This window comes from Vulpes vulpes, chromosome X (assembly GCF_048418805.1).
Source record: "Vulpes vulpes isolate BD-2025 chromosome X, VulVul3, whole genome shotgun sequence".
NCBI classification, from domain to species: domain Eukaryota; kingdom Metazoa; phylum Chordata; class Mammalia; order Carnivora; family Canidae; genus Vulpes; species Vulpes vulpes.
In genome coordinates, this window is record NC_132796.1 from 71,425,653 (window position 1) to 71,431,258 (window position 5,606).

The following is a 5,606-nucleotide window of genomic DNA, read 5'->3' on the forward strand; positions in this document are numbered from 1 at the left end:
ACAGCTTTCCTCTTCCCCCAAAGAAGCAGACGCCCACTTCTACCCCGCCCTCCTGAACTAGCTAGCTGGCACACTGGCTCAACCCACGCGGTAAGGCAGGTGTGTCTCTCTCGGCCTCAGGGTTGAACTTACCTAGGTCCTATTGCCCTCCAGATAATTACCAGGGCGGGGGTGGGGTGGGGTAGGGAGGAGACCTGAGAGGCAATTGGGCCATAGTTTCCTTTCCGAACAAGACTGTATTCAGCAGAGGTAAGATAGAAAAGGATGCGGGGCAGGGGGTGTCAAGATTCAAGGTCAGCACTGAAAGCTCTTATTATATACCTTGATTTCCCCACTTGCAAAATGAGGCCAGGATAGGAACTTTAGAGTGAACTTCCAGGTCTTTGGCTGGAAGGTTCAGAAGAGGTGCCAAATTCTAAATAGACTGGAGAGAAGCCAAGAGAGCTGTTAGTAAAAACTGAGAGGGATAACTTAAAGAGCTCAGAAAATTGCCAGGATTCTTAAGATCAATCCTCCCCCACCTCACTGAGCTTTTGTTTTCATGCCTTCATTTGCATAATTCTAAACCCCAGAGAAAAAGAGAAAACATCTGCCTCCTGATAATAATATAAATGTAGCAGAGCTTGTGCCAATCTCCTTTTGCTGCAGGAAGTCAGTAAAAAGAATCTATGTGGTGAGTGGCCAACCAGCAGCCTGCAAAATGACGGCCTGGAGAAAGACTTAGGCTTGTTGTGTTGATTTTTGTGCTGATTTTTCGGATTCCAGCAATTGCTGCCTCCTTTCCCCATGGCTGATGCAGTGACAAATCAACTTCTAAACATTCTTGCCTTTAAAGCAGGCACACTATCTCAGTCTGCACCCAGGCTAGTAGCTAGTAGCTGCGTTAGCAGGCTTATCCTTCCTTTCCTTTTCACAAGGCAGGTCAACACTGTCTGAGAACACTTCACACAATGGTGTTAATTGGTTGGGGCTTTCCAGCTAGCACAGGGTTCTCCACCAACAGTGGAGAACTTCTGAGGGCTTCTTAGGAACCTGTTCTCAAGATGGATCTCAAGTAGCCGACTCGGTTTGCTGAGCTAGGATAAGTTGGTTACCCTAGCATGGGAGAATGAAGCTAAGAAGAATGTAGAATCCCAATTCTTTTAGCCTTTCTTCCCTTCCCTTTCTGCCCTCGGCACTCCCCAGATACACAAATCTATCTACAAGGCCTTCCTACTTTATTCCTAAACGGCTCCCTCTGGATGCCATTCATTAAAGGCTTTCTATGATCACCACACTACTTCCCTCTCTAACTTCATCATCCACATTAGCCTACCACGCACCCTTTGCTCCAGTCCAGCAAACTTTCTCATTTAATTATACTGGCCTTGTGCACTTCCACCTCTGTGCCTTGTGGAGGTCATTTACAGTGTCCTTCACTCTTTTTCCATTAGTCCAAACCCTAACCTTCCTTCAAGGGTCAGCTCAAGCACTACCTACTCCAAGAACCCTTCTTTCACCTCCCCAACCCTTGTCTTTGTGCTACTGGCACACGCTCTCAGAAGTGTAGACTCAGGGAGGGATGTTCAATTAATGTTTACTGTGGTTCTTGTTGATGACAGTAATGATTAAAAAATGGTGACAGTGATGAAGCTTCCTCCCCCACACTTCCTCCAGGAAGCTATGCAAGACTCAGGCACACTCATCTCTAGAAAAGCTATAGCCACTGTAGCTGGGGCATAAAGTCCTTTGGGACACCCACCTCCTCAGTCAATCATTCAGCTCACAGAGGATGCCAGCCCACATGGTATGTCCCTTCTCAGAGCTCCTACGGCACGTGTTTATTTTTTTGTCAATACCATAGTTTAGCACCAAATTACAAACTCTCTCAAGTGTATTACCTTTTCTTCCACAACTACATTACCTACCATGAGCTCCTTAAAGGCAGATCCCCTACCGTTAACACTTTTTTTTGAACTCCCCCATGGCTGATACATACCTGTAACTTTCCTGCCATCTGATCCCCCTCACCTACCAGCTTCTCTGTTTTCAGCCCTAGGACTCTCTGGCGCTTTAGGTCACTAAATCCTGTGGTCTCTTATTTCCCTGTTCCTTTTGCCCTGCTGGGAGAAACCAAGAATTTGCCTTGTTTCTGTCCAACTCTCTTTCCTCTTTCAGGCAATCTTGAGGCTTCAGCCCTTGACTCGTCTTAGTAGAGACACTGGAAATGTTGACAGTTGTGAGACCACTGAAGCTCTAGGAATCCTTTCCTCATTAAGACCACTCAGCTCCCAGGGTGCCAGGGTGGGTCAGTCGGTTTAGTGTCTGACTCTTGAAATCGGCTCAGGTCATGATCTCAGGGTCTTGAGATCAAGTCCTGAGTTGGGCTCTGCTCGAGATTTTCTCTCTCCCTCTGACCTTCTCTCTCCCTGCCCCACTTGACCCTCTTTCTCTCTAAATAAAATCTTTTTTTAAAAAATCTTTTTTTAAAAGACCACTTATCTCTCAAAGACTAGTCAACTGAGGTGATATATCTAGGCTACCCCCTGAATACTAGATAGTGTCAGGGTCAATTTCTTCTTCTTGCAGAATCAAAGTTCTGCAGGAGAGGGAGACCCAAGATTTGATTCTCTCTTGCAACACCTCCAACCCCATACTCAGCAGAATAGAGAATGAATCTAAAAGCACTTGACATCTTTATTAGCATTCCAAACACCTCTGAATTCTATACAGCTCCCAAGATAGGTTTAAGTTTTCAAGGGATTGCAGCCAGAGCTGACTTGTAACAGGTACTGGCCTGCATGAAGGAAGAGGAGAGGAACGAGTGAAATGTGCATCAAGTGGCTGAAAGTAGTCACAGAACACTAGCTGGTAGGAGATGATAGGCAAGGCCCAGGGAATCAATAGCTAGGATGAAAGAATGGCTTCCTTCTATAGAATGCTCAATTTGAACTGTTAGAATCTTTAAAAGATATTGAATGCAAAATCAGTTATGCAGTCTCTGGGCCTTCTCCTTTCGCTGCAAAGCAACCTGAGGACGAATAATTTTTCCTATCCTGTTCTGAACCACTCCCTCATCAGTAACATCCATAGGAGGGATATGCGCCTGGAGTCAAAACACAAGTGAGTTCCCTGCAGCCCTTATCCCTAGCATCTTTGTTTTTAAAAATCTGGTTGAAATGATCATCTAAATTAGCACTGAAGGGAAAGAAGGGCTATTGCAAAGTGCAGCATGGAATTTGGGGATGATGAGTATTGCCAGGCAGATGGCAAAGCTCTATATACATTGCCTTGTAGAGAGGAGAGACAGGAGATAGGACTGTGATGGATATTATATATTTTTTGGTTTAAGTCTTGTTTTTTTAAATAATGGCTAAATTGAGATATAATTCACATACCATACAATTCACTCACTTAAAGGGTACAATTCAGTGTTTTTAGTACAAAGTTGTGCAGAGATTACCATTGCCTAATTCTAGAACATCTCCATCACCCCCAAAAGAAACCACATAATCATTAAGCTCTCACTACCCATTCCCCTTCCCCACCGCCAACCCTAGTCAACCACTAATCTACTTGCCATCTCTCTGGATTTGTCTATTCTGGACATTTCATGTGAATGGAATCATATAATATATGGCCTTTTGTGTATCTGGCTTCTTTCACTTAGCATAATTTTATTAAAATTCATCCACCTTGTAGCATATATTATAATTTCATTTCTTTTTATGGTGAATAATATTCCTTTTTGTGGATATATCACATTTTGTTTATCCATTCATAAGTTTATGGACATCAGGGTTTGTATTAGTCAGGGTCCTCCAGAGAAACAGAACAGGGAGGGGAGGACAGGGAAGGGAGATATTTTAAGGAATTGGCTCACACAATTATAAGGGCTGGTTTGCAGGGCAAGCCAGCATGATGCAAATTCAGGAAAGAGTTGATGTTGTAGTCTTGAGTACAAAGGCTGCAAACAGGCAGACCTTTTTTTTAAGTTTTTATTTTTTTTAAGTTTTTAATTTTAATTCCAGTATTGTTAACCTAGTGTTATATTACTTTCAGGTGTGCAATATACTGATTCAACAATTCTATACATTACTCAGTGCTCATCATCAGAAATGTACTCCTTAATCCTCATCACCCACTTCACCTATCCCCCCATCCACCTCCCTTCTGGTAACCATCAGTTTGTTCTCTATAGTTAAGTCTGCTTCTTGGCTTGTCTCTCTTTTTTCTGTTGCTTATTTGTTTTGTTTTTAAAATACCACATATGAGTGAAATTGCGTATTTCTCTAACTTATTTTGCTTAGCATTATACTCTTCAGTTCCATCCATGTTGATGCAAATAGCAAGATTTCATTCTTTTTTATGGCTGAGTAATATTCCAGTGTGTGTGTGTGTGTGTGTGTGTGTGTGTGTGTGTGTGTGTGTGTGTCTTTATCCATTCATCTATGATGGAGATTTGGGTTGCTATCATAATTTGGTTATTGTAAATAATGCTGCAATAAACATAGGGGTGGATGTATCCCTTTGAATTAGTGTCTTTGTTTTGTTTTGGGGGGGTAAATACCCAGTAGTGTGATTACTGAATCATAGGGTACTTCTATTTTTAACATTTTGAGGAACCTCTACACTGTTTTCCACAGTGGCTATACCAGTTTGCATTCCCACCAGCAGTGCACAAGTTTTCCTATTTTTCCACATCCTTGCAAACACTTGTCATTTCTTGTGTTTTTTATTTTAGCCATTCTGACAAATGCACTTTGAAGGGCTATCTCATTGTAGTTTTGATATGTATTTCCCTGATGATGAGTGATGCTGAGCATCTTTTCATGTGTCTGTTGGCCATCTAGGTGTCTTCTTTGGAGAAATGTCTGTTTATGTCTTCTACCCATTTTTAATTGGATTGCTTTTGGGTGTTGAGTTGTTATCAGTTCTTTATATATTTTGGATATTAACCCTTCATTGGATCTGTCACTTGCAAATATCTTCTCCCATTCAGTAGGTTGCCTTTCAATTTTGTTGTTTCCTTCATTGACCAGAAGCTTTTTATTTTGATGTAGTCCCATTAGTTTATTTTTGCTTTTATTTCTCCTGCTTCAGAAGACATATCTAGAGAAATGTTGCTATAACTGATGTCAGAGAAATTACTGCCTGTGCCTGTGTTCTCTTCTAGGATTTTTATGGTTTCAGATCTCAACATTTAGGTCTTTAATCCATTTTGGGTTTATTTTTGTGTAGTATAAGAAAGTGGTCCCATTTCATTCTTTTGCATGTAGCTGTTCAGTTTTGTCAATACCATTTGTTGAAGAGACTTTTTCCCATTAAATATTCTTGCATCCTTTGTCATAGATTAATTGACCATTTAAGCATGGGTTTCTTTCTGGGTTTTCCATTCTGTTCTATTCATCTATGGGTCTATTTTTGTACTAGTACCATACTGTTTTGATTACCACAGCCTTGTAATATAACTTGAAGTCTGGAACTGTGATGCCTCCAGTTTTGCTTTTCTTTTTCAAGGTTGCTTTGGGTATTCAGGATCTTTTGTGGTTCCATACAAATTTTAGGATTATTTGTTCTACTTATGTGGAAACTGTTGTTGGTATTCTGACAGGGGTTGCATTAAA